This window comes from Pelobates fuscus, chromosome 8 (assembly GCF_036172605.1).
Source record: "Pelobates fuscus isolate aPelFus1 chromosome 8, aPelFus1.pri, whole genome shotgun sequence".
Classification (NCBI taxonomy): Eukaryota; Metazoa; Chordata; class Amphibia; order Anura; family Pelobatidae; genus Pelobates; species Pelobates fuscus.
The window spans coordinates 1,070,356-1,082,179 of NC_086324.1; the positions used below are offsets into that span (position 1 = coordinate 1,070,356).

Here is an 11,824-nt window from a genome sequence, read left to right on the forward strand (position 1 = left end):
CAGATTGTTTGGGGGCGCAGAGCAATATTGGGGAAAGGGCAGATTGTTTGGGGGCGCAGAGCAATATTGGGGAAAGGGCAGATTGTTTGGGGTTATGCAGTATAATTCTGGGGTAGAAGTAGATAGTTTTGGGGTATGGAGGTAATCAAAAGAAAAAAAGAGGGTAATGGCAGAATACTGGGGGCAATACTGGGGTAAGGGCAGTATTGGGGGTTAAAACTGGGGTAAGGGCAGTATTGGGGGGCGATACTGGGGTGAGGGCAGCATTGGGGGGGGCGATACTGGGGTGAGGGCAGCATTGGGGGGGCGATACTGGGGTGAGGGCAGCATTGGGGGGGCGATACTGGGGTGAGGGCAGCATTGGGGGGGCGATACTGGGGTGAGGGCAGCATTGGGGGGGCGATACTGGGGTGAGGGCAGCATTGGGGGGGCGATACTGGGGTGAGGGCAGCATTGGGGGGGCGATACTGGGGTGAGGGCAGCATTGGGGGGGCGATACTGGGGTGAGGGCAGCATTGGGTGGGCGATACTGGGGTGAGGGCAGCATTGGGTGGGCGATACTGGGGTGAGGGCAGCATTGGGTGGGCGATACTGGGGTGAGGGCAGCATTGGGTGGGCGATACTGGGGTGAGGGCAGCATTGGGTGGGCGATACTGGGGTGAGGGCAGCATTGGGTGGGCGATACTGGGGTGAGGGCAGCATTGGGTGGGCGATACTGGGGTGAGGGCAGCATTGGGTGGGCGATACTGGGGTGAGGGCAGCATTGGGTGGGCGATACTGGGGTGAGGGCAGCATTGGGGGGGCGATACTGGGGTGAGGGCAGCATTGGGGGGGCGATGGGGTGAGGGAAGCATTGGGGGGGCGATGGGGTGAGGGAAGCATTGGGGGGGCGATGGGGTGAGGGAAGCATTGGGGGGGCGATGGGGTGAGGGCAGCATTGGGGGGGCGATGGGGTGAGGGCAGCATTGGGGGGGCGATGGGGTGAGGGCAGCATTGGGGGGGCGATGGGGTGAGGGCAGCATTGGGGGGGCGATGGGGTGAGGGCAGCATTGGGGGGGCGATGGGGTGAGGGCAGCATTGGGGGGGCGATGGGGTGAGGGCAGCATTGGGGGGGCGATGGGGTGAGGGCAGCATTGGGGGGGCGATGGGGTGAGGGCAGCATTGGGGGGGCGATGGGGTGAGGGCAGCATTGGGGGGGCGATGGGGTGAGGGCAGCATTGGGGGGGCGATGGGGTGAGGGCAGCATTGGGGGGGCGATGGGGTGAGGGCAGCATTGGGGGGGCGATGGGGTGAGGGCAGCATTGGGGGGGCGATGGGGTGAGGGCAGCATTGGGGGGGCGATGGGGTGAGGGCAGCATTGGGGGGGCGATGGGGTGAGGGCAGCATTGGGGGGGCGATGGGGTGAGGGCAGCATTGGGGGGGCGATGGGGTGAGGGCAGCATTGGGGGGGCGATGGGGTGAGGGCAGCATTGGGGGGGCGATGGGGTGAGGGCAGCATTGGGGGGGCGATGGGGTGAGGGCAGCATTGGGGGGGCGATGGGGTGAGGGCAGCATTGGGGGGGCGATGGGGTGAGGGCAGCATTGGGGGGGCGATGGGGTGAGGGCAGCATTGGGGGGGCGATGGGGTGAGGGCAGCATTGGGGGGGCGATGGGGTGAGGGCAGCATTGGGGGGGCGATGGGGTGAGGGCAGCATTGGGGGGGCGATGGGGTGAGGGCAGCATTGGGGGGGCGATGGGGTGAGGGCAGCATTGGGGGGGCGATGGGGTGAGGGCAGCATTGGGGGGGCGATGGGGTGAGGGCAGCATTGGGGGGGCGATGGGGTGAGGGCAGCATTGGGGGGGCGATGGGGTGAGGGCAGCATTGGGGGGGCGATGGGGTGAGGGCAGCATTGGGGGGGCGATGGGGTGAGGGCAGCATTGGGGGGGCGATGGGGTGAGGGCAGCATTGGGGGGGCGATGGGGTGAGGGCAGCATTGGGGGGGCGATGGGGTGAGGGCAGCATTGGGGGGGCGATGGGGTGAGGGCAGCATTGGGGGGGCGATGGGGTGAGGGCAGCATTGGGGGGGCGATGGGGTGAGGGCAGCATTGGGGGGGCGATGGGGTGAGGGCAGCATTGGGGGGGCGATGGGGTGAGGGCAGCATTGGGGGGGCGATGGGGTGAGGGCAGCATTGGGGGGGCGATGGGGTGAGGGCAGCATTGGGGGGGCGATGGGGTGAGGGCAGCATTGGGGGGGCGATGGGGTGAGGGCAGCATTGGGGGGGCGATGGGGTGAGGGCAGCATTGGGGGGGCGATGGGGTGAGGGCAGCATTGGGGGGGCGATGGGGTGAGGGCAGCATTGGGGGGCGATGGGGTGAGGGCAGCATTGGGGGGGCGATGGGGTGAGGGCAGCATTGGGGGGGCGATGGGGTGAGGGCAGCATCGGGGGGGGGGTGAGGGCAGCATTGGGGGGGCGATGGGGTAAGGACAGCATTGGGGGGGCGATGGGGTAAGGGCAGCATTGGGGGGGCGATGGGGTAAGGGCAGCATTGGGGGGGCGATGGGGTAAGGGCAGCATTGGGGGGGCGATGGGGTAAGGGCAGCATTGGGGGGGCGATGGGGTAAGGGCAGCATTGGGGGGGCGATGGGGTGAAGGCAGCATTGGGGGGGCGATGGGGTGAGGGCAGCATTGGGGGGGCGATGGGGTGAGGGCAGCATTGGGGGGGCGATGGGGTGAGGGCAGTATGGGGGGTAATGGGGTGAGGGCAGTATGGGGGGTAATGGGGTGAGGGCAGTATGGGGGGTAATGGGGTGAGGGCAGTATGGGGGGTAATGGGGTGAGGGCAGTATGGGGGGTAATGGGGTGAGGGCAGTATTGGGGGGGTGATGGGGTGAGGGCAGTATTGGGGGGGTGATGGGGTAAGGGCAGTATTGGGGGGGGTGATGGGGTAAGGGCAGTATTGGGGGGGTGATGGGGTAAGGGCAGTATTGGGGGGGTGATGGGGTAAGGGCAGTATTGGGGGGTGATGGGGTAAGGGCAGTATTGGGGGGGTGATGGGGTAAGGGCAGTATTGGGGGGGTGATGGGGTAAGGGCAGTATTGGGGGGGTGATGGGGTAAGGGCAGTATTGGGGGGGTGATGGGGTAAGGGCAGTATTGGGGGGTGATGGGGTAAGGGCAGTATTGGGGGGGTGATGGGGTAAGGGCAGTATTGGGGGGGTGATGGGGTAAGGGCAGTATTGGGGGGGTGATGGGGTGAGGGCAGTAGGGGGGGTGATGGGGTGAGGGCAGTAGGGGGGGTGATGGGGTGAGGGCAGTAGGGGGGGTGATGGGGTGAGGGCAGTAGGGGGGGTGATGGGGTGAGGGCAGTAGGGGGGGTGATGGGGTGAGGGCAGTAGGGGGGGTGATGGGGTGAGGGCAGTAGGGGGGGTGATGGGGTGAGGGCAGTATGGGGGGGTGATGGGGTGAGGGCAGTATGGGGGGGTGAGGGCAGTATGGGGGGTGAGGGCAGTATGGGGGGTGAGGGCAGTATGGGGGGGTGAGGGCAGTATGGGGGGGTGAGGGCAGTATGGGGGGGTGAGGGCAGTATGGGGGGGTGAGGGCAGTATGGGGGGGTGAGGGCAGTATGGGGGGGTGAGGGCAGTATGGGGAGGTGAGGGCAGTATGGGGAGGTGAGGGCAGTATGGGGGGGTGATGGGGTGAGGGCAGTATGGGGGGGTGATGGGGTGAGGGCAGTATGGGGGGGTGATGGGGTGAGGGCAGTATGGGGGGGTGATGGGGTGAGGGCAGTATGGGGGGGTGATGGGGTGAGGGCAGTATGGGGGGGTGATGGGGTGAGGGCAGTATGGGGGGGTGATGGGGTGAGGGCAGTATGGGGGGGTGATGGGGTGAGGGCAGTATGGGGGGGTGATGGGGTGAGGGCAGTATGGGGGGGGTGATGGGGTGAGGGCAGTATGGGGGGGTGATGGGGTGAGGGCAGTATGGGGGGGGTGATGGGGTAAGGGCAGTATTGGGGGGTGATGGGGTAAGGGCAGTATTGGGGGGGTGATGGGGTAAGGGCAGTATTGGGGGGGTGATGGGGTAAGGGCAGTATTGGGGGGGTGATGGGGTGAGGGCAGTAGGGGGGGTGATGGGGTAAGGGCAGTATTGGGGGGGTGATGGGGTAAGGGCAGTATTGGGGGGTGATGGGGTAAGGGCAGTATTGGGGGGGTGATGGGGTAAGGGCAGTATTGGGGGGGTGATGGGGTAAGGGCAGTATTGGGGGGGTGATGGGGTGAGGGCAGTAGGGGGGGTGATGGGGTGAGGGCAGTAGGGGGGGTGATGGGGTGAGGGCAGTAGGGGGGGTGATGGGGTGAGGGCAGTAGGGGGGGTGATGGGGTGAGGGCAGTAGGGGGGGTGATGGGGTGAGGGCAGTAGGGGGGGTGATGGGGTGAGGGCAGTAGGGGGGGTGATGGGGTGAGGGCAGTATGGGGGGGTGATGGGGTGAGGGCAGTATGGGGGGGTGAGGGCAGTATGGGGGGTGAGGGCAGTATGGGGGGTGAGGGCAGTATGGGGGGGTGAGGGCAGTATGGGGGGGTGAGGGCAGTATGGGGGGGTGAGGGCAGTATGGGGGGGTGAGGGCAGTATGGGGGGGTGAGGGCAGTATGGGGGGGTGAGGGCAGTATGGGGAGGTGAGGGCAGTATGGGGAGGTGAGGGCAGTATGGGGGGGTGATGGGGTGAGGGCAGTATGGGGGGGTGATGGGGTGAGGGCAGTATGGGGGGGTGATGGGGTGAGGGCAGTATGGGGGTGAGGGCAGTATGGGGGTGAGGGCAGTATGGGGGTGATGGGGTGAGGGCAGTATGGGGGGGTGATGGGGTGAGGGCAGTATGGGGGGGTGATGGGGTGAGGGCAGTATGGGGGGGTGATGGGGTGAGGGCAGTATGGGGGGGTGATGGGGTGAGGGCAGTATGGGGGGGTGATGGGGTGAGGGCAGTATGGGGGGGTGATGGGGTGAGGGCAGTATGGGGGGGTGATGGGGTGAGGGCAGTATGGGGGGGGTGATGGGGTGAGGGCAGTATGGGGGGGGTGATGGGGTGAGGGCAGTATGGGGGGGTGATGGGGTGAGGGCAGTATGGGGGGGTGATGGGGTGAGGGCAGTATGGGGGGGTGATGGGGTGAGGGCAGTATGGGGGGTGATGGGGTGAGGGCAGTATGGGGGGTGATGGGGTGAGGGCAGTATGGGGGGTGATGGGGTGAGGGCAGTATGGAGGTGAGGGCAGTATGGGGGGTGAGGGCAGTATGGGGGGTGAGGGCAGTATGGGGGGTGAGGGCAGTATGGGGGGTGAGGGCAGTATGGGGGGTGAGGGCAGTATGGGGGGTGAGGGCAGTATGGGGGGTGAGGGCAGTATGGGGGGTGAGGGCAGTATGGGGGGTGAGGGCAGTATGGAGGGTGATGGGGTGAGGGCAGTATTGGGGGGGTGATGGGGTAAGGGCAGTATTGGGGGGGAGGGGGTAAGGGCAGTATTGGGGGGAGGGGGTAAGGGCAGTATTGGGGGGAGGGGGTAAGGGCAGTATTGGGGGGAGGGGGCAGTATGGGGGGTGATGGGGTGAGGGCAGTATGGGGGGGTGATGGGGTGAGGGCAGTATGGGGGGGTGATGGGGTGAGGGCAGTATGGGGGGGTGATGGGGTGAGGGCAGTATGGGGGGGTGATGGGGTGAGGGCAGTATGGGGGGGTGATGGGGTGAGGGCAGTATGGGGGGGTGATGGGGTGAGGGCAGTATGGGGGGGTGATGGGGTGAGGGCAGTATGGGGGTGATGGGGTGAGGGCAGTATGGGGGTGATGGGGTGAGGGCAGTATGGGGGGGTGATGGGGTGAGGGCAGTATGGGGGGGTGATGGGGTGAGGGCAGTATGGGGGGTGATGGGGTAAGGGCAGTATTGGGGGGTGATGGGGTAAGGGCAGTATTGGGGGGTAAGGGCAGTATTGGGGGTAAGGGCAGTATGGGGGGTAAGGGCAGTATGGGGGGTAAGGGCAGTATGGGGGGGTAAGGGCAGTATGGGGGGGTAAGGGCAGTATGGGGGGGTAAGGGCAGTATGGGGGGTAAGGGCAGTATGGGGGGTAAGGGCAGTATGGGGGGTAAGGGCAGTATGGGGGGTAAGGGCAGTATGGGGGGTAAGGGCAGTATGGGGGGTAAGGGCAGTATTGTGGGGGGGTAAGGGCAGTATTGTGGGGGGGTAAGGGCAGTATTGTGGGGGGGTAAGGGCAGTATTGTGGGGGGGTAAGGGCAGTATTGTGGGGGGTAAGGGCAGTATTGTGGGGGGGTAAGGGCAGTATTGTGGGGGGGTAAGGGCAGTATTGTGGGGGGGTAAGGGCAGTATTGTGGGGGGGTAAGGGCAGTATTGTGGGGGGTAAGGGCAGTATTGTGGGGGGTAAGGACAGTATTGTGGGGGGGGTAAGGGCAGTATTGTGGGGGGTAAGGGCAGTATTGTGGGGGGGTAAGGGCAGTATTGTGGGGGGGTAAGGGCAGTATTGTGGGGGGGTAAGGGCAGTATTGTGGGGGGTAAGGGCAGTATTGTGGGGGGGTAAGGGCAGTATTGTGGGGGGGTAAGGGCAGTATTGGGAGAGGGGGTAAGGGCAGTATTGGGAGAGGGGGTAAGGGCAATATTGGGAGATGGGGTAAGGGCAGTATTGGGAGAGGGGGTAAGGGCAGTATTGTGGGGGGTAAGGGCAGTATTGTGGGGGGGTAAGGGCAGTATTGTGGGGGGGTAAGGGCAGTATTGTGGGGGGTAAGGGCAGTATTGTGGGGGGGTAAGGGCAGTATTGTGGGGGGTAAGGGCTGTATTGGGAGAGGGGGGTAAGGGCAGTATTGGGGGGGTAAGGGCAGTATTGGGGGGGTAAGGGCAGTATTGGGAGAGGGGGGTAAGGGCAGTATTGGGAGAGGGGGTAAGGGCAGTATTGTGGGGGTAAGGGCAGTATTGTGGGGGGTAAGGGCAGTATTGTGGGGGGTAAGGGCAGTATTGGGAGAGGGGGGTAAGGGCTGTATTGGGAGAGGGGGTAAGGGCTGTATTGGGAGAGGGGGTAAGGGCAGTATTGGGGGGTAAGGGCAGTATTGGGAGAGGGGGGTAAGGGCAGTATTGGGAGAGGGGGGTAAGGGCAGTATTGGGAGAGGGGGGTAAGGGCAGTATTGGGAGAGGGGGGTAAGGGCAGTATTGGGAGAGGGGGGTAAGGGCAGTATTGGGAGAGGGGGTAAGGGCTGTATTGGGAGAGGGGGGTAAGGGCAGTATTGGGGGGTAAGGGCAGTATTGGGAGAGGGGGGTAAGGGCAGTATTGGGAGAGGGGGTAAGGGCAGTATTGGAAGAGGGGGGTAAGGGCAGTATTGGGAGAGGGGGGTAAGGGCAGTATTGGGAGAGGGGGTAAGGGCAGTATTGGGAGAGGGGGGTAAGGGCAGTATTGGGAGAGGGGGGTAAGGGCAGTATTGGGAGAGGGGGTAAGGGCAGTATTGGGAGAGGGGGGTAAGGGCAGTATTGGGGGGGTGATGGGGTAAGGGCAGTATTGGGGGGGTGATGGGGTGAGGGCAGTAGGGGGGGTGATGGGGTGAGGGCAGTAGGGGGGGTGATGGGGTGAGGGCAGTAGGGGGGGTGATGGGGTGAGGGCAGTAGGGGGGGTGATGGGGTGAGGGCAGTAGGGGGGGTGATGGGGTGAGGGCAGTAGGGGGGGTGATGGGGTGAGGGCAGTATGGGGGGGTGATGGGGTGAGGGCAGTATGGGGGGGTGAGGGCAGTATGGGGGGTGAGGGCAGTATGGGGGGTGAGGGCAGTATGGGGGGGTGAGGGCAGTATGGGGGGGTGAGGGCAGTATGGGGGGGTGAGGGCAGTATGGGGGGGTGAGGGCAGTATGGGGAGGTGAGGGCAGTATGGGGAGGTGAGGGCAGTATGGGGGGGTGATGGGGTGAGGGCAGTATGGGGGGGTGATGGGGTGAGGGCAGTATGGGGGGGTGATGGGGTGAGGGCAGTATGGGGGGGTGATGGGGTGAGGGCAGTATGGGGGTGAGGGCAGTATGGGGGTGATGGGGTGAGGGCAGTATGGGGGGGTGATGGGGTGAGGGCAGTATGGGGGGGTGATGGGGTGAGGGCAGTATGGGGGGGTGATGGGGTGAGGGCAGTATGGGGGGGTGATGGGGTGAGGGCAGTATGGGGGGGTGATGGGGTGAGGGCAGTATGGGGGGGTGATGGGGTGAGGGCAGTATGGGGGGGGTGATGGGGTGAGGGCAGTATGGGGGGGTGATGGGGTGAGGGCAGTATGGGGGGGGTGATGGGGTGAGGGCAGTATGGGGGGGTGATGGGGTGAGGGCAGTATGGGGGGGTGATGGGGTGAGGGCAGTATGGGGGGGTGATGGGGTGAGGGCAGTATGGGGGGTGATGGGGTGAGGGCAGTATGGGGGGTGATGGGGTGAGGGCAGTATGGGGGGTGATGGGGTGAGGGCAGTATGGAGGTGAGGGCAGTATGGGGGGTGAGGGCAGTATGGGGGGTGAGGGCAGTATGGGGGGTGAGGCCAGTATGGGGGGTGAGGGCAGTATGGGGGGGTGAGGGCAGTATGGGGGGTGAGGGCAGTATGGGGGGTGAGGGCAGTATGGGGGGTGAGGGCAGTATGGGGGGTGAGGGCAGTATGGGGGGTGAGGGCAGTATGGGGGGTGATGGGGTGAGGGCAGTATTGGGGGGGTGATGGGGTAAGGGCAGTATTGGGGGGGAGGGGGTAAGGGCAGTATTGGGGGGAGGGGGTAAGGGCAGTATTGGGGGGAGGGGGTAAGGGCAGTATTGGGGGGAGGGGGCAGTATGGGGGGTGATGGGGTGAGGGCAGTATGGGGGGGTGATGGGGTGAGGGCAGTATGGGGGGGGTGATGGGGTGAGGGCAGTATGGGGGGGTGATGGGGTGAGGGCAGTATGGGGGGGTGATGGGGTGAGGGCAGTATGGGGGGGTGATGGGGTGAGGGCAGTATGGGGGGGTGATGGGGTGAGGGCAGTATGGGGGGGTGATGGGGTGAGGGCAGTATGGGGGTGATGGGGTGAGGGCAGTATGGGGGTGATGGGGTGAGGGCAGTATGGGGGGGTGATGGGGTGAGGGCAGTATGGGGGGGGTGATGGGGTGAGGGCAGTATGGGGGGTGATGGGGTAAGGGCAGTATTGGGGGGTTAGTAAGGGCAGTATTGGGGGGTGATGGGGTAAGGGCAGTATTGGGGGGTAAGGGCAGTATTGGGGGTAAGGGCAGTATGGGGGGTAAGGGCAGTATGGGGGGGTAAGGGCAGTATGGGGGGGTAAGGGCAGTATGGGGGGGTAAGGGCAGTATGGGGGGGTAAGGGCAGTATGGGGGGTAAGGGCAGTATGGGGGGTAAGGGCAGTATGGGGGGTAAGGGCAGTATGGGGGGTAAGGGCAGTATTGTGGGTAAGGGCAGTATTGTGGGGGGGTAAGGGCAGTATTGTGGGGGGGTAAGGGCAGTATTGTGGGGGGGTAAGGGCAGTATTGTGGGGGGGTAAGGGCAGTATTGTGGGGGGGTAAGGGCAGTATTGTGGGGGGGTAAGGGCAGTATTGTGGGGGGGTAAGGGCAGTATTGTGGGGGGGTAAGGGCAGTATTGTGGGGGGTAAGGGCAGTATTGTGGGGGGTAAGGGCAGTATTGTGGGGGGGGTAAGGGCAGTATTGTGGGGGGTAAGGGCAGTATTGTGGGGGGGTAAGGGCAGTATTGTGGGGGGGTAAGGGCAGTATTGTGGGGGGGTAAGGGCAGTATTGTGGGGGGGTAAGGGCAGTATTGTGGGGGGTAAGGGCAGTATTGTGGGGGGGTAAGGGCAGTATTGTGGGGGGGTAAGGGCAGTATTGGGAGAGGGGGTAAGGGCAATATTGGGAGATGGGGTAAGGGCAGTATTGGGAGAGGGGGTAAGGGCAGTATTGTGGGGGGTAAGGGCAGTATTGTGGGGGGTAAGGGCAGTATTGTGGGGGGGTAAGGGCAGTATTGTGGGGGGTAAGGGCAGTATTGTGGGGGGGTAAGGGCAGTATTGTGGGGGGTAAGGGCTGTATTGGGAGAGGGGGGTAAGGGCAGTATTGGGGGGGTAAGGGCAGTATTGGGGGGGTAAGGGCAGTATTGGGAGAGGGGGGTAAGGGCAGTATTGGGAGAGGGGGTAAGGGCAGTATTGTGGGGGGTAAGGGCAGTATTGTGGGGGGTAAGGGCAGTATTGGGAGAGGGGGTAAGGGCAGTATTGTGGGGGTAAGGGCAGTATTGTGGGGGGTAAGGGCAGTATTGTGGGGGGTAAGGGCAGTATTGGGAGAGGGGGGTAAGGGCTGTATTGGGAGAGGGGGGTAAGGGCTGTATTGGGAGAGGGGGTAAGGGCTGTATTGGGAGAGGGGGGTAAGGGCAGTATTGGGGGGTAAGGGCAGTATTGGGAGAGGGGGGTAAGGGCAGTATTGGGAGAGGGGGGTAAGGGCAGTATTGGAAGAGGGGGGTAAGGGCAGTATTGGGAGAGGGGGGTAAGGGCAGTATTGGGAGAGGGGGGTAAGGGCAGTATTGGGAGAGGGGGGTAAGGGCAGTATTGGGAGAGGGGGTAAGGGCTGTATTGGGAGAGGGGGGTAAGGGCAGTATTGGGGGGTAAGGGCAGTATTGGGAGAGGGGGGTAAGGGCAGTATTGGGAGAGGGGGTAAGGGCAGTATTGGAAGAGGGGGGTAAGGGCAGTATTGGGAGAGGGGGGTAAGGGCAGTATTGGGAGAGGGGGTAAGGGCAGTATTGGGAGAGGGGGGTAAGGGCAGTATTGGGAGAGGGGGTAAGGGCAGTATTGGGAGAGGGGGTAAGGGCAGTATTGGAAGAGGGGGGTAAGGGCAGTATTGGGAGAGGGGGGTAAGGGCAGTATTGGGAGAGGGGGTAAGGGCAGTATTGGGAGAGGGGGTAAGGGCAGTATTGGGAGAGGGGGGTAAGGGCAGTATTGGGAGAGGGGGGTAAGGGCAGTATTGGGAGAGGGGGTAAGGGCAGTATTGGGAGAGGGGGGTAAGGGCTGTATTGGGGGGGGGGGTAAGGGCTGTATTGGGAGAGGGGGGTAAGGGCAGTATTGGGGGGGGTAAGGGCAGTATTGGGGGGGTAAGGGCAGTATTGGGGGGGGTAAGGGCAGTATATTGGGGGGGTAAGGGCAGTATTGGGGGGGGTAAGGGCAGTATTGGGGGGGTAAGGGCAGTATTGGGGGGGTAAGGGCAGTATATTGGGGGGGGGGGGGGTCAGGTTAATGTATAAAACATACAGACAGGAAGGAAAGACCACATCGGGAGCCGGTGTTCTGTCAGATTACTATAATTCCGGGTGGCTCTTGTCACGTGGCTTCCACCATTTCCGTGTTATTTCCGGAAACAAGAAACTTCTATACACCAGAGTCTGCTCCACCAAGGGACAGAGCTCTATACACCAGAGTCTGCTCCACCAAGGGACAGAGCTCTATACACCAGAGTCTGCTCCACCAAGAGTCAGAGCTCTATACACCAGAGTCTGCTCCACCAAGGGACAGAGCTCTATACACCAAAGTCTGCTCCACCAAGGGACAGAGCTCTATAAACCAGAGTCTGCTCCACCAAGGGACAGAGCTCTATACACCAAAGTCTGCTCCACCAAGGGACAGAGCTCTATACACCAGAGTCTGCTCCACCAAGGGACAGAGCTCTATACACCAGAGTCTGCTCCACCAAGGGACAGAGCTCTATACACCAGAGTCTGCTCCACCAAGGGACAGAGCTCTATACACCAGAGTCCGCTCCACCAAGAGACAGAGCTCTATACACCAGAGTCTGCTCCACCAAGGGACAGAGCTCTATACACCAGAGTCTGCTCCACCAAGGGACAG

The 11,824-nt window shown here is 63.3% G+C and overlaps 1 protein-coding gene across 1 annotated transcript in view; it reads right to left on the reverse strand.

The window, feature by feature from the left end:
- The window catches only part of SLC35F5 (solute carrier family 35 member F5), an 86,744-nt gene extending 75,460 nt beyond the window's left edge, over positions 1–11,284 (reverse strand). Inside the window, exon 1 of the mRNA XM_063429134.1 lies at positions 11,231–11,284. The gene's annotated coding sequence lies outside the window, so the exon portion shown is untranslated. The remainder of the gene's footprint in view (positions 1–11,230) is intronic.
- Between the last annotated feature and the right edge of the window lie 540 nt (positions 11,285–11,824).